Source organism: Moschus berezovskii, chromosome 13 (genome assembly GCF_049115385.1).
Source record: "Moschus berezovskii isolate FMDL1 chromosome 13, NW_MosBer_1.0, whole genome shotgun sequence".
NCBI classification, from domain to species: Eukaryota; Metazoa; Chordata; class Mammalia; order Artiodactyla; family Moschidae; genus Moschus; species Moschus berezovskii.
The window spans coordinates 10,036,617-10,057,564 of NC_142472.1; the positions used below are offsets into that span (position 1 = coordinate 10,036,617).

A 20,948-nucleotide genomic window follows, 5' to 3' on the forward strand; every position below is an offset into this window, starting at 1 on the left:
GTGTGTGTGTGTGTCTCCGGTGGATCTGGGTCCAACATGGACTCAAGGCTCTGTGTGTGTGTCTGTGTGTGTTGTGCGTCTGTGTGTCCCCGGTGGGTCTGGGTCCAACATGGGCTCAAGGCTGTGTGTGTCTGTGTGTGTGTCCCCGGTGGATCTGGGTCCAACATGGACTCAAGGCTGTGTGTGTCTGTGTGTGTGTGTCTGTGTATGTGTGTGTCTGTGTGTGTTGTGCGTCTGTGTGTCCCCGGTGGGTCTGGGTCCAACATGGGCTCAAGGCTGTGTGTGTCTGTGTGTGTGTGTGTGTCTGTGTGTCTGTGTGTGTGTCCCCGGTGGATCTGGGTTCAACATGGACTCAAGGCTCTGTGTGTGTGTGTCTGTCTGTGTGTGTGTGTCTGTGTGTGTGTCCCCGGTGGGTCTGGGTCCAACATGGGCTCAAGGCTGACCGTGGCCGCCCAGGCGGGCCGCCTTGGAGCGCACGCATCGTGGAGAAGCCCTAGGTGCGCGCCCTCGGGGCTCCGGCGTGTGCTCCATGTGCGCGCGGCGCTCGCGGGCGGGCGGGTGCCGCGTCCCGCCTCCAGGGGGCGCCCTCGGGGGCGGCCGCCCCAGCCACGGCCGGCCGGGGTTCCCGCTCGGTCGCTCGGGGCGGCTCTCCCCGAAGGGCGCCGCGCTCCGAGGCAGGTGAGGCGCCGGGCGCGGGCCGCGGCGGGGCCCCTGTCCGTCCCCGCCGCCGCCGCGAGGGGGCCCCGGGCCCGCAGGCGCCGCACGCCGGCGCGTAGCCGGGACCGCGGGAGCGGGGCCGGGGGACCGGCACAGCCGCGGCCGTGGCGGGGCGCGGCGCCTGCGGGAGCGGCGGCAAGGGCGGTCCCGGGCCGCCAGCGCGTCCACACGGCCCCGCGCAGCGCCGCGCGGGCGCCTCGGCCAGGTGCCCAGGGCTAGACGCCGCCTCTTCCGAGGAAGGCGTGACGGCCCTTCAGCAGGGCCCCCGAGAGAAGGATCTCCGGGTCTGCTGCTTCTGTGTGTAACTTTGGAGATCCCTGTTTGCGAGGAGACCAGAAAGCTGCAAAAGAAAACCGAGAACATCTGGCACTTGTCAGCTGCTGAGTTCGGGCTTCTTTGGAGCTGTTAGTGACACCGCTGAGTTTTTGAAGAAATGTTTTACTGCCTTGATTAGGAGATATGCTTATTGAGCTTTCACTCTGTTGGCCAAAGATAATACCGCAGCCGCACTGGTAACGCCAAAGAGGTGCACGATTTTTTTTTTTAATACTTAAATTTATTGGTGCACGATTTTTTTTATAATTAAATTTATTGGTGCACGATTTTTTTTTAAATATACCTGACTCCAGGCTGACTGTTAATATTGAACTGATAAGAAAATGAGACTTGGAGCCACGTCTTCTTAAAGCAGTATATTAACTTTGCCTAATGTCCCAGGGAGAAATCTTGGATTAAAAACTAAAAGGTCTCTCTAAATCAGTTGGATTTGACCAATATAAAGTGTAGGTCTCACACACACGTTTTTATGTACTTTTTCCTGTAACTGAAGACCGTTCTCCCTGGTCTCACTCAATTTATTGAAATGCTAATAATAGACCCCTGCAGGTTGCCCACGTTTTCCCCAAATGCCTTGTTTTTCCTAAAACGACTCCCTGGAGAAACCAGAAGTTCCTGAATAAGCAGACTGCCTGGGTAGAGAGCATTTGTGTTTCAAAAGCTGAGTTTGCCAAGGTAAATTAATTTCTAATTGGTGGACCTTTGTACAGAAGTGTTTTGGACTGGCTGACCTTGCAAACCAGGGTCCTGACTATTAGCGCTAGACCTGGAGAAGGTGGTTATTCACGCTGACCTTAGGTAGCCGATTGTGGGAAGAATAGAGCAGAGATAGAACGTCGTGTTAAGTTTTTAAATGATCTGTTCACTGCCCTCTTATTTTATGTAGTAAGATCTTGAAAGTGCCAGTCTGGGTCAGCTCTTGCAGGTGGAGTCAGGCTCTGTATTTGAGGGCTTTGTACTCAAGTCCGCTGGGCCTTGCCAAGGGGCTAGGGCGCCGCTGGGCGTGGAGATTACTGCAGCATTGTTTGCAAACGGACAGTCCCGAGGAAGGTGACGACAGGAGGACAAAATTCAAGCGATCTTACTCTTTTCTAGTACCTTCTTCATCCAAGAGGTAACACTCAGATTAGAGACTTTATGAAGAGAGTGTTGGTTAAACAGGCATTTCTTGTATAACCAAAATACCATTGTTATCTCTTTATCAAATTGACAATTTCTTGATATTTTCTAGAACCCAGTCCACAGATTTCCTTGATTGCCTCAGAAATGCACTTTTATGCTTGGCTTGTGTGAATCAAAATGGGCCACACAAGGTGTTTTGTTGAGTGTCTATTGTCTCTTAGTCCGGGCATCTTGTGTAACAGGAATTCGTTCTTTAATTGAAGCTTGCTCTGGTCGGTAAAACTGCTCAGGGCAAGATGACCTTGCCTAGATTGGATCTGAGAGCTAGGCAGAAAGTAAGCAGAGATTACAATGTGGAAGTTGTTATTATGCCACCATATTATACCCCCTGAAACTGGTTTACAAACTGGTTTACAGTTAGTAGAAGTCTCGGGTTTGTATGACATCACAAGGTAATAGACATGGTAAATAGCTAACATTTCTGGAAGGTGAAGTAAGTGCCCAAGGGCAGTTAGAGCACTGGGAAATGAATTCCAGCCAGAGGACAGGGGGAGGTCATGGTGAGGCTTCACCTTGGACCCAGGGTAGAATTTTTACAGGCAGAGGAGTGGATTCCTGGTAGCAGACTGTGCCCTCATGCATGCAGGCTCAGTCGTGTCCCACTCTTTGTGATTCCATGGACAATATTCTGCCAGGCTCCTCGGTCCATGGGATTCTCCAGGCAAGAATACTGGAGTGGGTTGCCATTTCCTGCTCCAGGGGATCTTGTAACCGTGTTGGAGAAATGGGGATGAAACTCTGTAAGGACGGTGGGACTGGAAGCCTCCCTAGAGAGAAAGGTCTTGTGGAGATAAACTCTAGTTTTTGATCAGAGCGCTGATTTTTAATTTCCTTTTTATTAAAGCAAATTTAAAAGGGAAGGGAATGGTATAATGAACTTCCATATATCCGTCAACTAGATTTAAGTTGATTAAAACGATTTCTTTTTTTTTGGCTGTATCTGCTTGTCTTTTTGTTGAAGCAGTTTAAATTGCAGATAACATATTTCACCCCTGTCTAGGGTAGTTGCTTTTGTTTAGTTATGGCTAAGTCATGCCTGACTTTTTTGCGACCCCATGGACTATGGCCTGCCAGGCTCCTCTGTCCGTGGAATTTCCCAGGCATTAATACTGGTATGGGTTGCTGTTCCCTTCTCCAGGGGATCTTCCCAACCAAGGGATCAAACCCGGGTCTCCTTCATTGGCAGGCGGATTCTTAACCACTGAGCCACCCGGGAAGCCCAGCTAGTGTGGTATGTACCTCCAAAGAGTCATTTTATTGTATAACCAAAATACCATTGTAATCTCTTTATCAAATTGACAATTCCTTAATGTTTTCTAGAACCCAGTCCACAGATTTCCTTGATTGCCTCAGAAATGCACTTTTATGCTTGGCTTGTGTGAATCAAAATGGGCCACACAAGGTGTTTTGTTGAGTGTCTATTGTCTCTTAGTCCAGGACAGGGGATCGACAGACTTAATGAAAAGGGCTGCTGCTGCTGCTGCTGCTGCTACTACTGCTGCTAAGTCACTTCAGTCGTGTCCGACTCTGTGCGACCCCATAAATGGTAGCCCACCAGGCTCCACCATCTCTGGCTAGTTACTGTTTAAGGCTTCTCAGGATATGTGGTCTCCATTGAAGCTACTCAGCTGTGTTGCTGTAAAGACTCAACCATAGATGATTTGTGAATGAGCATGGCTGTGTTCTAGGAAAATTGTTTCCAAAGGTTTTTGTTTTGAACTCCACCTGCAGGTGGGAGTTATCTGAGGGCCGTAGTTTGCTGACTCTGGTCTGACGCAGTCCTGTTGGTTTCTTTACTGCCATGGTTCGCTGGTATCGCCTGGTTGGCTCTGGTTGGCTCTCGTTCTGGGTTTATTCAGCTTTCTGTAGAGTACGGTTTAGCTTGTTCCTCTATCTACTGTGTCTGCATAAACTGCAAGGTAGACCTAAATCCTTAATTAGAGTCACCATTTACAGCAAGTATGCTTCAGATGTGGTTTGAATGTTTTTTCTAACTGTTGAACAGGTCATTATTTTATTTGTTGGCCGTATTTAACTTATATGCAGAGTACATCATGAGGAACGCTGGGCTGGAAGAAGCACAAGCTGGAACCAAGATTGCTGGGAGAAATATCAATAACCTCAGATATGCAGATGACACTACCCTTATGGCAGAAAGTGAAGAGGAACTCAAAAGCCTCTTGATGAAAGTGAAAGAGGAGAGTGAAAAGGTTGGCTTGAAGCTCAACATTCAGAAAACAAAGATCATGGCATCTGGTCCCATCACTTCATGGGAAATAGATGGAAAAACAGTGCAAAGAGTGTCAGACTTTATTTTTTTGGGCTCCAAAATCACTGCGGATGCTGATTGCAGCCATGAAATTAAAAGACGCTTGCTCCTTGGAAGGAAAGTTATGACCAACCTTGATAGTATATTAAAAAGCCGAGACATTACTTTGCCAACCAAGGTCCGTCTAGTCAAGGCAATGGTTTTTCCCGTGGTCATGTATGGATGTCAGAGTTGGACTGTGAAGAAGGCTGATCGCCGAAAAATCGATGCTTTTGAACTGTGGTGTTGGAGAAGACTCTTGAGAGTCCCTTATACTGCAAGGAGATCCAACCAGTCCATTCGAAAGGAGATCAATCCTGGATGTTCATTGGAGGGACTGATGCTAAAGCTGAAACTGCAATACTTTGGCCACCTCATGCGACGAGTTGACTCACTGGAAAAGACTCTGATGCTGGGAAAGGTTGGGGGCGGGAGGAGAAGGGGACGACGGAGAATGAGATGGCTGGATGGCATCACCGACTCTGTGGACATGAGTTTGAGTGTACTCCGGGAGTTGGTGATGGACAGGGAGGCCTGGCGTGCTGTGATTCATGGGGTCGCAAAGAGTCGGACACAACTGAGCGACTGAACTGAACTGAACTGAACTGAACCATGCAGTATATGGAATCTTAGTTCCCTGACCAGAGATCGAACCTGCGCCCCCTGCCAGGGAAGTCCCTGAATTTTTTTTTTCTTTCTTTATTTAGGACTTTAAAAGATTTGAGCTTCCCTCGTAGCTCAGTTGGTAAAGCATCCACCTGCAATACAGGAGACCCCGGTTCAATTCCTGGGTTGGGAAGATCACCTGGAGAAGGGATAGGCTACCCACTCCAGTATTCTTGGTCTTCTGTTGTGGCTCAGCTGGTAAAGAATCGGCCTGCAATGTGGGAGACCCAGGTTTGATCCCTGGGTTGGAAAGATCCCCTGGAGAAGGGAAAGGCTACCCACTCCAGTATTCTGGCCTGGAGAATTCCAGGGACTCTATAGTCCATGGGGTTGCAAAGAGTGGGACATGACTGAGTGACTTTCACTTTCAAAAGATTCCAGGGGATTTCCCTGGCAGTTCAGTGCAGGGGGACAAGGGTTTGATTCTTGGCCAGGGAGATAAGATCCCTCATGCCTTATGGCCAAAAATCCAAGACATAAAACAGAAGCAATATTGTACAAATTCAATAAAGACTTTAGAAATGGTCCACATCAAAAAAAAAAAAATCTTTTTCTAAAAAAAGACTCAAATCCTCGTCCAGGAAACTCAGTATTCCTGAAATAATCTTACCCTGATGGCTGAAGAGACACTCCATTCTTATTTTCCTTATTTGAAGGAGAGGCTATCACTGCTGTTTCCCAAAGTCAAGAAATTTGGGCCCCTTTGCTACACCAATCCCAGGGATGGCGGAGCCTGGTGGGCTGCCGTCTATGGGGTCGCACAGAGTCGGACATGACTGAAGCGACTTAGCAGCAGCAGCAGCTACACCAATGCCTCTATTCTAGGCATCCTTCGACCCCTTGGGTCATGTTCTTCCACTGAATGGCAGTCCCTTCCTTCCAAGCCACACATCCAAGGGGCTGGGTGCTCTAGCCTTTAAGCCCTCGTCTCTTAAACACTCAGCTTTCTTCACTCACCTTCCTCTTCATCTCACCCCCGCAGGCCTGAGAACCGGACACTTGGTCCATGGACTTCTGGTCCCACTGTGAAGGGGAACTACTTGTCCCGGCATCCTGTTTGGAAGGATTCTGAGGTCAGACACTCTTCAGACTCACTCTGATGTGGGATTCTAAGGCTACGCGGGTTTGAAGAAAGAAGCTGACAGGTGAGAATTGTTTTCCTCTTTTCTGGCGTGTTTCCTGTTCTAAACTGTAGCGCCCCAGAGAAAGTATGCTGACAGAGGGCGTCAGTTGGAAGTCCTGTCTTTCTATCTTTTAGGAATAGTGGTGAATCTGTTGAAATCTCTTTTTTCTAGATAATGTGCCATTGGTCTTTTTCTTACTGATTTGTAAGAACTCTGTATACATTGAGGATGCTAATCTTTTCTCAAATATGTTACAACTGTTTCCCCATTTTTTTAAACTTTGTTTACAGTATTTATGCTCTGAAGAAAAATTTAATTTTACATAGGGGAAAAAATGTCAATCTCACCTTTACAGTATTCCTGTTTTGTGTCTCATGAAGAAATACCTGCCCATTTTAAGCTCTTTAAAAAAAAATCTGTTAACACAGATTAATAAGCATATGATGAAAACTAGGTACATATGATTCTGAAAAATAATACTCTTTCTACCAGCTAGTATAATATTAATTTGATTAAATGTTGGCCTTTAAGATGGTCCCTACATTGACAAGTTTTGATGTTGGGAGATGGGTATTTTGGGGGTCATCATATTATGACTTCTGTATATCTTTGACTTCCCAAAATGAAAAAGTTTTCTTAAATAAAAAGAATAGTAGGTGGAAAAGCCATTTTGTCCTATTTGTTCATATTCAGCAAATATTATCTACTCTGTGCTGAATACTGGGAGTATTTTGTTAATAAAGGCACAAGGTGTTGGAATTCACATTTCTCATGTAAGAGGCAGATGCTAATGGCATGGTTAAGGGCACCAACTCTTGTGTTAGACTGCCCGGCTTCACGTACTGGCTGGGTGCTTTTGAACTTCTTAATTTAAAAGATAGAGGATAATAATCGCGTGTACCTGCTAGGGTTTTGGGGAGGCTTGAGTGAGAGAACCCACGAAAATTCCTTTGTGTAGTGCTCTGAAACTCCAATACTTTGGCCACCTGATGAAAAGAGCTGACTCATTTGAAAAGACCCTGTTGCTGGAAAAGATTGAAGGTGGGAGGAGAAGGGGATGACAGAAGATGAGATGGCTGGATGGCATCACCGACTCAAAGGACGTGAGTTTGGGTAAACTCCGGGAGTTGGTGATGGACAGGGAGGCGTGGTGTGCTGCAGTTCATGGGGTCGCAAAGAGTCAGACACGACTGAGCCACTAATCTGAACTGAACTAGCATTTAGTCAACACTCAATAAGTGTAGATTCTGAAGGAAAGAATTCATTCAAGCCAGGCCCAAGCTGAGAGGAGCAGGTGCTAAGAGAATGCCTGGAGTGGGGTCCTGGCCTCGCCTGGCATGGTTAAGCAGTGTCTAGGGTCAGGAGAGCTTTTCTGGGGGGTGGGGTGGGATACTTTTGAGTGGAGATGTGAGACATGGACGGCACATCTTTTAATCACAAGTACCCTTCTTCATGGGGAAGTGAGGAGGCAAAGTGGCAGTAGGGGAGGGCTCCGGCAGAGGCCTGGTGACTTGAGGAAGCGGGTCTGACTTTGTCTTAGTTTCCTGGTCCTGCCGGAGCTTGAAACCACCCAGATGGATTGTCCTGTTCTCCAGGGCAGGAGTCCAGCTGGGCGTCACTGGGCTGAAATCTGGGTCTTGGCAGGCGGGGCTGTGTCCCCCCACCCCCGGAAGCTCTGGAGGCAAGTGTGTTTTCTTGACCTTGCAGCCTCCACTTGCAAGAGAGCCCGTCTGTGTCCCTAGGGGCCCCCCAGCCAGGAGAACGGCTCCACTTGGAAGCTTTGTGGTTCGATTGGTCCCCCTTGGAGCATCCAGGGTAATTCTGCATCTTCAGGCCCTTAACTTGAACTGCACGCAATCCATAGAGCCCCTTGTACCGGCTCTGGGGCTGAGGACGGGCGTCTTTGGGGGCCTTTCTGCCATCACCTCGCTGGGTTGGCGGTGGCTCCCCAGACGTTTGGGCGGTCGGAGCTCTGGGCCAGGTGCTGACAGTTATCCTGGTTGCTCGGCCTTCCCTAGGCTCCTGGGGCCTCTCCGACGGTGGTGGTGCCGTGCAGGTGGGCTTCTGCAAAACCTCCCCATTTGTGTCTCCGCGGAGCGGCGGTCAGGGTCTTCTCTGACCGACTCCTCTGCCCCCGTGCCCCTGTCCCCTCCAGGTCACTCCTGCTCTGCACCCTGCCGGGGTTTTGCAGCTGCAGCTGTTTCACCTTCTGGTTTTTCTGTTGTTTTTGCCTGTATAATTCTTTTTGCATAATAGCCTTAAATACTGCCGGATGATAAGTAAAATTCATATTATAATACTGGGTTGGCCAAAAAGCTTATTCAGGTTTCCAGTCGCATCTCATGGAAAAACCCAGAGGAGCTTTTTGGCCAACCCAGTATTGAGTATTTTCTTCTCCATTAATACTGACTGGCTGAGAGCTGGGCCTCCCTCCTAACAGACCCCCACTGAGGAAGAACTTGTTTCCAGTTGGTTGGGAGTGCTTTTATAGACCTCTGACCGTTGGAGTTACACCAGAGTAAAGCAGAGAGAGAAAGAGTAAATTAGAGAGAACTTGTATTATGCTGTGTCTTGTCTGTCCATCCCTACGTCTGCCTTTAAAACTTTCTGAACGTTAATTACCTCTTCCTGCCGTTGTCATCTGCACCTAGGTAGATACAGCAGATAAATTAATGAAAACTATTAATATTTCTACAGCTCATGATAGTCTTAATCATTTATGAACATTAAAGGAGATTTAAAAGCATTCTTTAAGCCATTATTTTTGAGACAAATCACAGCTGCTTTGAATTACTCTTTCTCTCTTGACTTGGTTTTCTGTAAAGTTAGGTGCAGATTATAAAAGCCTTAAAAGCTGTGAAGGGAAATTAATCTATCTTCTAAATGAATAAAGAACAGCTAGATGGCATTCTTGGGAGTATTTGTGAAAAATGAGTCCCTGGTTTCTTTCCCCTCATCATTTTTTTAATAAACATCTCCAGTTCAGTTCAGTCACTCAGTCATGTCCGACTCTTTGCAACCCATGGACTGCAGCACGCCAGGCTTCCCTGTCCATCACCAACTCCCGGAGCTTGATCAAACTCATGTCCATCGAGTCGGTGATACCATCCAACCATCTCATCCTCTGTCACCCCTTTCTCCTCCTGCCTTCAATCTTCCCAGCATCAGGGTATAAATATCCCCCGCCCTCCTCAAATAAGAGCACAGTAAACCCTCTTGAACCCATGGTGGCAGAATCCACACACCGTCCTAGCTTTACCATATGGGCTTCAATTGCCCTCCCTTCTTTGCTTTTTGAGTTTTTCCTCGTGGGCTTGCTTCTGGAGAATTTTGAAGCAAATATCAGAACCTATGTCATTTCACCCCCAGCTGTTTTTTCTTAATATATATATTTTATTGACGTGTCATTGACTTATAATGTTTCAGGTACACAGCAAGTTGATTCAATTATACATATCAGTTCAGTTCAGTTCAGTTCAGTCGCTCAGTCGTGTCCGACTCTCCGCGACCCCATGAATCACAGCACGCCAGGCCTCCCTGTCCATCACCAACTCCCGGAGTACACTCAAACTCATGTCCACAGAGTCGGTGATGCCATCCAGCCATCTCATTCTCCATCGTCCCCTTCTCCTCCCGCCCCCAACCTTTCCCAGCATCAGAGTCTTTTCCAGTGAGTCAACTCGTCGCATGAGGTGGCCAAAGTATTGCAGTTTCAGCTTTAGCATCAGTCCCTCCAATGAACATCCAGGATTGATCTCCTTTAGAATGGACTGGTTGGATCTCCTTGCAGTATAAGGGACTCTCAAGAGTCTTCTCCAACACCACAGTTCAAAAGCATCGATTCTTCGGCGATCAGCCTTCTTCACAGTCCAACTCTCACAACCATACATGACCACGGGAAAAACCATTGCCTTGACTAGACGGACCTTGGTTGGCAAAGTAATGTCTCTGCTTTTTAATATACTATCAAGGTTGGTCATAACTTTCCTTCCAAGGAGCAAGCGTCTTTTAATTTCATGGCTGCAATCAGCATCTGCAGTGATTTTGGAGCCCAAAAAAACAAAGTCTGACACTGTTTCCACTGTTTTTCCATCTATTTCCCATGAAGTGATGGGGCCAGATGCCATGATCTTTGTTTTCTGAATGTTGAGCTTCAAACCAACCTTTTCACTCTCCTCTTTCACTTTCATCAAGAGGCTTTTGAGTTCCTCTTCACTTTCTGCCATAAGGGTAGTGTCATCTGCATATCTGAGGTTATTGATATTTCTCCCAGCAATCTTGACTCCAGCTTGTGCTTCTTCCAGCCCAGCGTTCCTCATGATGTACTCTGCATAGAAGTTAAATAAGCAAGGTGACAATATACAACCTTGACGTACACCTTTTCCTATTTGGAACCAGTCTGTTGTTCCATGTCCAGTTCATATACCCGTATATTATTTTTGAAATTATTTTCCATTATAGGTTACTATAAGATATTGATTATAGTTCCCTGTGCTATACAGGGAACTGGTTGCTTTTTGCATGCCAACTTTTTAAATTAGAAATCTAGTATTCTATTCATACTAAGTCAAACAAGTGGAATCAAAATGTCATACATTTTTTTACTTAGGCAAAAATTCATAAGTTTTCTAAAATATATATAATACATATTTATATATGTATACAAAGCTTTTATACTATGCTTGATAAAGGCTTGAGAAGGAACATCAAAAAAAAGAGATGGAGAAATTGGAAAACATAAACTAAATGAAATGGGAGCCCTGAATATGAAATAGAAATAAATGAAACAAACTAGATAGGAATAAAAGATCAGCATATAGTTCTGGTGTTCTTAAACATGGCTTCTCATTAGAAATGTATCTGGAACTTTAGAGAAAAAGAAGCAATACCTGGGCATTTGTATTTTTCAAAAAATTCCAAGATAATTGATATGCATCTAGATTATAAAAAGTGATTACAGGTTTTTCTATTAAATAGTAGTTTTTGTGATATATAATTCTGTTATTTTTCTGTTGACCAATCCTGATACAGTGATATTAAGTGAGTAATAGTTACATAATCACAATTGTAAAAGATGTTTATCAGTTTTCACAATAGCCAAACAAAAAATAAAAGATAATTACAGTTGCATGCCATAATGGGGATGTGATTAACCTAACAATATAAAATAATTGCATACAGTTTGGGGGTCACGCAGGTGATGTGATAAGTGGAAGTACATATATGCACATGTTTCATCCAACCAGTCCGTCTGTGTCTTTTGGTTGGTGCATTTAATCCAGTTACATTTAAGGTAATTATTGATATCTATGATCCTGTTTACCCCTTTTCTTAATTGTTTGGGATTTCTGTTCTGTAGGTCTTCTCTTGTGCTTCCAGCCTGGAGAACTTTACTTTGTTGTAAAGTTGGTTTGGTGGTGCGGAATTCTCTGAACTTTTGCTTATTTGGAAAGCTTTTGATTTCTCCATCAAATCTGAATGAGAGGCTTGCTGGGTAGAGTACTCTTGGTTGTAAGTTCTTCCCTTTCATCACTTTAATATATCATGCGATTCTTTTCTGACTTGTAGAGTTTCTGTTGAGAAACCAGCTGACAACCTGAAGGGAGTTTCCTTGTATGTTATTTGTAGTTTTTCCCTTGTTGCTTTTAATATTTTGTCTTTGTCTTTAATTTACTATGTCTCACAATGTTCCTCCTTGGGTTTATCCTGCCTGGGGTTCCCTGTGCTTCCTGGACTTGGTTGTCTATTTCTTTTCCCATGTTAGGGAAGTTTTCAGCTATTATCCCTTCAAATATTTTCTCAGGTTCTTTCCCTCTCTCTCTTCTCCTTTTGGGACCCCTGTAATGCGAATGTTGTTGCATTTAATGTTGTCCTAGAGGTCTCTTAGGCTGTCTTCATTTTTTTTTTTCCCATTCTTTTTTCTGTATTCTGTTTTGCAGCAAGTGATTTCCAGCATTCTGTATCCAGGTCATTTATCCGTTCTTCTGCCTCAGTTATTCTGCTGTTGATTCCTTCTCATGTATTATTCATCTTTGTTTGTTTGTTCTTTTAGTTCTTTGGTGAACATTTCTTGCATCTTCCCCATTGTTTTCCCAAAATGTAGTTTTTGTTTTAGCCACTGTGGGATTGTGGTTCTTCTGTCTGCCGTCTGATGGAGCAGACTAGGAGGCTTGTGTAAGCTTCCTGATGGGAGGTACTGGTGGTGGGAAAAACTGAGTCTTGCTCTGGTGGACAGGGACTTGCTCAGTAAAACTTTAATCCAGTTATCTGCTGATGGGTGGGGTTGTACTCCCTCTGGGGTAGTCCTTTGGCTGAGACAACTCAGCCCTGGGGTCTGTGGGCTTTCTCATCCACCCCGGGGGTGGGGGGGGTGTGGATTTTATTTTATCATGATTGTGCCCTTCCTACCATCTCAGGCTTCTGCTTTGTCTATGGACATGGGTATCTTTTTTTGGTGGATTCCAGGGTCATCCTGTCAATGATTGTTTAAGAGGTAGTTGCAATTTTATTGCTTTCATAGGAGGAGATAAGCTCGTGTCCTTCTACTCTACTTCTTGAACTGGAAGTATCCCTCACCCCTAAATATTTTGGTATTGAATTTTATTCAAAAATTTACTTTTTAAATAACTATAATCCTACCTAACAATTAACAGAAAATCTTTAATGTTGTGTAATGCTGTATTCAAATATCCCCAGTCATCTAAAATAGTCTGTTCAGCTGTTTTATTCAAAACAAGATCAAAGCAAGCTCTTTCATTGTATTTGGTTTTATATTAATATATCTCTTAGTCTGTTTTAATTATAACAATTAATGTATGCCATCTTAGCTTAATTCAGAATGCGCTTATTCTTACATCTACCTTTTCTTTTTATCTCATTGTTCTACATCAATTGCATGCTCTCATGCTTTCAGTCATTATTATTATTTGAATTTATATAAAGTAAAATTGACCTTTTTTGTTGTATAATACTTTGAGTTTTAAAATTGATTCCTGTAACCTTATGGAGCGCTCCCTTCACCAGAAATACCCAGAAAATGTTCCCCTCCCTCATTCTGCACCCTTGAAGTCAAACCCTCACCCTACCCCTAATTTCTGATCCCTCTTCAGCTGGTCTCCATCTTTATCCTTTCTCCTTTCCCAGAACGTCACGTAAGTGAAGTTACACAGTATGTAACCTTTGAGACTGGCTTCTTACATTCAGAAGACATCTTTGAGTTCCACCCACATGTGGATCCTTTCTTCATCTTATGGACATAGCACAAGTTTATCCTTCCATTATTGAACATCTGTTGAACATTTGGATTCTTCATAGTGTTTGGTGATTATGAATAAAGCTGCTACAAACATTTGTATATGGGATTTTATGTGATCAAAAGTTTTTTGGTGGGTCCCTTGGACTAGATGGCTGGGTCGGGGGTAGGTGTATGTTGAACTTTGTAAGAAACTGCCAAGTTGTCTACCAAAGTGGCTGTTGTTGCTCTTTGCAACCCTATGAACTGTAGCCCACCAGGCTCGTCTGTGTAGAGGATTTCTTGGGCAAGAATACTAGAGTGGGTTGCCATTTTCTTCTCCAGGGGATCTTCCCTTCCCAGGGATCGAACTGTCATTTCCTGCTTTGGCAGACAGATTCTTTACTGGTGAGTCACCAGGGAAGCCCCACCATTTTGTATCTCTATCAGGAATGTATGAGAGTTCCAGTTGTTCTGTACCCTTGACAGCACTTGATATTGTCAGGTTTTTAAAATTTGAGCCACCTTAATAGGTGTGTTGTTTTTTAATTATCTGATTTCAGTTTTTTGAGTATCATAGAAATATTTTAAATAATTCTTGAATAAATTACTGAGATAAATTTATTTTATATACCCATTATAAATATTTAATATAGTTTAATATAAAATTATAATTTAATATAATATAAATATAATTTATATTTAATATAAATACATGTGTTATATATTTAATTGAATTATTTAAATTAAATTATAAATAAATAAAATCTATTTAATTTATAATTTAATATAAAATATAAATCTGGTACTCTGGTGATATTATACATTTTAATATGTTTAACATTCTATATCAGAAAACAACTAAATTAAAACCAGATTATTTTACAGATAAGAGTCTTCCTTGAATCTCACCCACTGACACATCGTATTTGGCAGAGGTTTACAGAGTAGTGTCTGGACCATGATGCGTTTTGCAGTGATCATTCATTGTATGTGTCTGGTGCATGTCTTGCTTCCAAAGACATGTGTTTTACCATTAGCACTGTGATTTCTCTTTTCATCAGTTTTATGCTAGATTAGATTAATTGGTGAATAGTTAATTCCATGAGAGCAAATGGGTGTAGGCAGAGAGTGATTTCTTGGAGTGCCTTTTAGCTAGGTGAACCCTGTTGTCCTTTAAAAATGGACTGCTCCTGTGTGTCTGGGGCAGCAGTAAATGCTTGTGTTTGAATCCCTTTTTCCTTCTGAAAGCATGCTGAGCTCAGGAAGAAAACCATTTGAGATCTGTGAAATAAAGCTCATATAGCTCCCATTGGATGATTGAGGACCATGGCCACTGGTCACCGTTGCTTGCAAGTGTGGCTTGACTCCTGGACTAATTACCAGAGTGTCCCTTGTGTTGCTGTCCCTCACCGCTCTCATTAGGTCAAACTGTGAGGTCGTGGGTGGACAAGGTCATTGCTGAGATAGGGCCTATCTGTAAATTCAGGTCTTACCCATTGGCTGCCGTGGTTTGAGCTTCTGGTGGGTAGTGAAAAGTGAAAGTGAAGTCGCTCAGTCGTGTCCGACTTTTTGCGACCCCGTGGACTGTAGCCCACCAGGCTCCTCCATCCATGGGGTTTTCCAGGCAAGAATACTGGAGTGGGTTGCCATTTGCTTCTCCAGGGGATCTTCCCATCTCAGGGATCGAACCCAGGTCTTCCACATTGCAGGCAGATGCTTTAACGCTGGTGGGTAGTAGAATCATTTAAAAAGAGTGGACCTTACTGTCATCTAATTGGAAGAATAGTTTAGGTTTTACTTTGTGACCAGACTCTCTCTGCTTTTGCTTCTGTAAAGTTGCTGGAGGGTCTGACCTATTGACAGACCTTCCTTTGTGACATAGGGCATCAGAAAGAAAAATGTGTCTGACCAAGGAAGGGAGATTGAGGACAGATGGCCAGAAGAGCTTCAGGTTGCTGTGGTCTGAAGTCTCAGAGGCAAGTACCAGGAAAATTCAGTTCAAAATGAAAAGAAATGGGTTTCTGTGGTTAAGGCATTTTTTAGTTAAAACTAACGTATTGATTGACCTTTATTCAGTTCAGTTCAGTCACTCAGTCGTGTCCAACTCTTTGCGACCCTGTGAATCACAGCACGCCAGGCCTCCCTGTCCATCACCAACTCATCAGTTAGACTGGAGTACATCAAAAATACTGAAGGATTAGTAAGGATGTTACCTCCATTGGACCCAAGTCTTTGTTTTAAGAGTTATGATGGATTTTCTTTAAACTTTATGCTTGTTGGTATTAATAAAGTCTTCAGTTCAGTTCAGTCGCTCAGTTGTGTCCGACTCTTTGCGACCCCATGAATCACAGCACGCCAGGCCTCCCTGTCCATCACCAACTCCCGGAGTTCACTCAAACTCATGTCCATTGAGTCGGTGATGACATCCAGCCATCTCATTCTCTGTCATCCCCTTCTCCTCCTGCCCCAAGATATATGTATTTTTTGGAGGGTGTTGGAGGAAGGCATGATGGAAATTTATTGGGGCTTTAAGTCCAGGATTTAGAACACCGGACTAATGCACCTGCTGCCCCCTGGTGGCGGCGTATTAAACAGTGCGGTTCAGAGGCGTTCTGGAGGGTGCAAGTCGATTCCTCCTAGAAGAGGATTGTAGAGGGAGCCAGGAAATGGTTTCTCTTTCCAGTTTTTCTCATAATTACTGCCTGTAATTATGACCTCAGGCAAATAATTTCGTTCGATTAAAGTCTCGATTTCACTTTATTCTACTTTAAAATGTAATTTCTTCCTGTTTTAACATCTTAAAATTCTCCAGTGGTAACAACAAGTATTAGTGAAATGTATCAGGTTCCACATTTTCCCTTATTAGATTAATCCTAAAAAATCCCAGATATTTAATCAGGAAAGCAGACTCCAGAGCAACTCCTGAAGCATAACACAGATTTGACTCCGGGCCACGAACTGCATAGACCCGTCTGTAGCACAGGCCATGATGAATCAGCATGGTGAGCGTGTAAGCAGAAATGATACCAGTTGCATCATTTGAAAGTTCATTTTCTTATGTTTAATAGTGGTTTTTTAAAAACATAAGATTTACCATCCTAACCATTGTTAAGTGTACAGTTCAGTATATTTATAATGTTGCACACAGATCTCCAGAACTCTTTCACCCCATAGAACTGAAACTCTCACCCAGTTAACACGTCCCTGTTTCTTTCTCTCTGCAGCCCTTGACAACCATCGTTCTCCTTTCTGTTTCTCTGACTCTGGGCACCTCCTGTAAGTGGAATCGTAACAGTCTTTGTCTTTTTGTGATTGACTCATTTCACTTAGCACATTGTCCTCAAGGTTCGCCCATGCTGTAGTGTGTGCCTGGAGTTCTTTCCTCTTCAGGGCTGATGATAATGTATAGAGCACATTTTGTTTGTTTGTCCATTGATGGACACTTGGGGGCCTTCCACCTCTTAACTATTATAGTATTATTTCATAATTATATAATGCGTATATTATTGATGCAGAGAGACCTGATTTATTCAGTGTTTTTTCTGTTTGTAAAAGGTTAAACTTCATCATCAAGGACACCATTCAACCACGCTAAATGACTAGGGTATGACTTTTTTTATGGATGAGTTAAAAAGGAGCAAACATCTATTGGACACAAGCTCTGTGCCAAGTACTTACATATCTGTGATACACTCTGCTGCTTAGTCCTTATGATAATTCTTTGATTTATCCTCTCTCAGAAGGGGGCTGATACTTACTAAAACCACCGTGTGCCAGAATTTTGATGTACTGAATACATTGTCTCATATAATCCTCATACATCAGTCTTGGAGGCGGGCATTATTAGCCCCATTTTTTACGTTCTGTAACTGTGGTTCAGAGGGATGAAACACCTTGAACAAGGTCACACGGCTAACGGCATCAGGGTTCCGTCTGATGAGGAAGTGAGACACGTCCAGTGCAAAAGCACGCGTCCTTCAGTCTGCCCTGCTCCCCCGCTGACAGGAGTAGCACCTACTCCTGTGTCCTGGGCGTGTGCTCTGGCCTTTTCTCTGAGGGTTCCTGTGCACCTAGCATGACTCTCCTTGGGATTTAAACTCCTGGAGCTGGGGCCAGTTTGAACCCCCAGGGCAGTGTGAGGCAGAGAGAGATGGGGCTGGACAGTGGCTGACCACTGTGAACAGCACGAAGAGACTTGACCCTCTGAATGTGTTACCCCAGCCTTAGTGGCTGCAAACAACACATACCCGCCCACAGTTTGGTTGGTGAGGGTGAGGGTGAGACTTGGGGGGCCATTCTGCTGTGTGGCTGTAGCTCGGGCTGGCAGGACTGTGGTTGCTCCAGGCTGACTTGGGGGCATCTGAGCTCACCCACGTGACAGCCCGCAGGCCTTGGTTTCCCTCTGTCTCTCTTGGGAGACTTCAGTGCCTCTCCATGTGGGTGTCCCCTGACTCAGGCTTGTCACTGGCTTTCCGGAGAGCGAGGGGCTCAGATGGAGCCAGGGTCTTGTTATAACCCAGCCTCGGAGGTGACACTCCATCACTTCCTCTGTGTTCCATTTGAAGCGAATCCCTGGACCCAACCTTCACCCAAGGGGCAGGATCATGGGGGTAATCTGAGAGGCTGCCCACCGGAGCCCCAGGCTGGGACTCAGGAGGGCAGCCTGGAGGCAGTGAGACCACTCGGGGGGGGGGGGTGCTCATCCAAGACATGACCAAGTCGGGGAGGAAGGGGGAGGCCTCGTTAACAAGCAGTCAGGGGGAGGAGAAGGAGGAGGGAAGGGGAAGGAGGTGGGAAGGGGAAGGAGGAGGGAAGGGGAAGGAGATGGGAAGGACCAGGTGTTCTGAGTGCTTCCCAAGTGACATGCGTACAGCCGCCAAGCAGCATCGTCTTCAGAGTCTTCTGATGAGATGCCGACTGTGTACAAAACTACCCGTGCTTTCTTACTGCTGACCGGTCAGCAGATCTGTTCCTGGACTTCAATGATGAGAAACCAACTTCTGCAGAGAGGGCTTTGCGGGACCCCTTTGTGCCAGGAAACACATGAGAGCTACTAGGTAGTTACCTCGTTTTAACACAGGTTTTCAAGTTGCGAAGTACCAGGGCTGTAACTTTTCAGTCTCATCTTACAAGTGCCGCTGCGCCTGGACTTTCCGTACTGAGATGCGTTACTCGGGGGCCAGGCAGCTGAACCAGGCTCCACAGTTCTCACGCGTCCTCTCACGGGTCTGCACTGCGCCCTTTACTTATGATGTCAGAAGGATTGTGTTTCTCCTTCCTGAAATCTACCCTCCTTGAAGTCTGACCTGAACATGAATTACGTGAAAGAATGATGTATTCACAGATCTTGGATATTTAGTTTCTGGCCACACTATCAGCAAGCCAGTCTAAAGATTAACTGAATTTGGGGAGGAGACAGGGGACATACAGGGCCAGAAGATTGAAGGGGTTGGTGACAGGCCATCACTCATGAACTGTTACATCCAGAGAAAAAGTATTTCAGGTTTATTTCGCTCCAGTCTTTTCCTTGCATCAATGCATTCAGAATTGAAAAGCAAATATAAAAAAACATCCTTTAAACCTGTGTGATTCCTGAGAATACAGCTCCCTGGGCGCTGGCTGAAGCTGTGAGCTGGGCATGTGGGCTTCCCTGCCCGCGATGGCCTGGCTGCGGCCGCCGTGGACACACCCAGCACAGAGTACGTACAGCCCTGTACTGTGTTATGCTGGTGACACCAGGTGTCGAGAGCAAAAAATGTAACCTCTTCCACAGTGTTAAAATGGTTAGGTTTGTTGCTTAATATTTACACATAGGCCGACCTGGAATCATAAGAGAGTAAGCATAAACTGTTTACTTAGGAAAATGTATACTCAGAGCTTGCCTGGTGGCTCAGTGGTAAAGAATCTGCCTGCCAACGCAGGGAACATGGGTTCAATCCCTGGTCCAGGAAGATCCCGCATGGCGCAGAGCAGCTATGCCCAAGCGCCACAACTCCTGAGCCTGTGCGCTAGAGCCCAGGAGCTGCAACTACTGAGCCCGTGCCCACAGCTGCGAAGCCCGCAAGAGCCTGTGCTCCACAACCAGAGAGAAGCCCATGCAGCCGCAAAGACCCACAGCCAAAAATAAAGATTAAAAGAAAATGTATACTCAGCACTACTGCTTCGGGAATGGTCTCATAGCTACAGAAAACGCTAGGGAGATTCAGAGGACTAATAAGCACTACATTTGAAAAGGGCCACCTTGTAGTTAGCCTGAGATATGTTTTATTCAGTATTATCTTTGTTTTTATGTATTTTGTTTTCCTTTTTGTATAACTTGGACTCACAGCATTTTTCTAAGAAAAGATGTGTATTTGTACATATGTTAATGTTTGGAAAATTTGCTTTTCTTGTTAATTAAACTTTCCATATAGATGAAGGCTAAGAGAACATCTTTGCTAGAAAGTCTTGCGAAAATTAGCTTGCCTTCCCTGTTTTTACAGTATCCAGAATATGATGAATCCTCTTTAATCCACCAGTGAGAGATTGTTCAGCAGCATCAATATAGACTGAAAAACCTTATTCACAAAAGGCAAGGTGTGGGAGCAGTCTCAGTGTCTACCAGCAGATGAAAGGTGAATAAAATGTGTGTATCTGTATATGCATGTGTACAGTATTTCATTATATACATGGGATTATACACACACGCATATAAATTTACTCAGCCACAAGAGGAAGGCAGGCCTGCCGTTCACAGCAGCATGGATGAACCTGGAGGATGTTATGCTAATATTGCAACCAAATATTTGCTGGGACACTGCTTTGTTGTCGTTTATTTCTTTGTGATCACAATAGAGACAGTTGGCTGAAGGAGCATTCCCAGGACCAGACGAATGAGCCCGTGCATGTTCTCCACACAGGTTTTGTTCCAGGGGAACAAGTCCGGTGGGTCCCTGGCCTTCAGAGGGTTGGCAGGAGCGGGTAACTGGAAGGTGGGGCGGAACGCTCAGATGCAAAAGACCAGGAGGCTTTGGGACGGAGCAGGACTGAGCTGGGGAGTGCGGGGTGGGCCGGATTTGGGACGGAGCAGGACCGAGCTGGGGAGCGTGGGGTGGGCCGGATTTGGGGGGAGGTGTCAGTGTGGGGTGCCGGGTAATTGTCAGAGGTTGTCATTGAGGGGCTCTGGGCAGGGCTGGGGGGCAGGGGCCAAGTTGGTGGGGCTCGGGCCACAGTCATGGGAGCGTGGCCGAGCTGCCCAACAGCTGGGCAGGACACGGGCATCCTGAGCCCCTGAGGGGCTTCACGCTCGGCCTCAGGAGCTCAGTGTGGCTCAGGGGTGAGGGTGGTGGGCGAGAGGATCTGCAGGGAGAGGCCGGCTGGGACTGTGACTGTTAGAGGCAGG

At 45.3% G+C, this 20,948-nt stretch overlaps 1 protein-coding gene across 11 annotated transcripts in view; it reads left to right on the plus strand.

Moving 5' to 3' along the window:
- Positions 1 to 551: 551 nt before the first annotated feature.
- GGACT (gamma-glutamylamine cyclotransferase) overlaps positions 552 to 20,948 on the plus strand; it is a 55,131-nt gene continuing 34,734 nt past the window's right edge. For 5 of the 11 annotated variants that reach the window (XM_055426623.2, XM_055426626.2, XM_055426620.2 and 2 more), the window contains exons 1-2: positions 709 to 1,243; positions 6,192 to 6,354. The gene's annotated coding sequence lies outside the window, so the exon portion shown is untranslated. The other 6 variants (XM_055426619.2, XM_055426617.2, XM_055426621.2 and 3 more) reach the window with 6 other exon arrangements.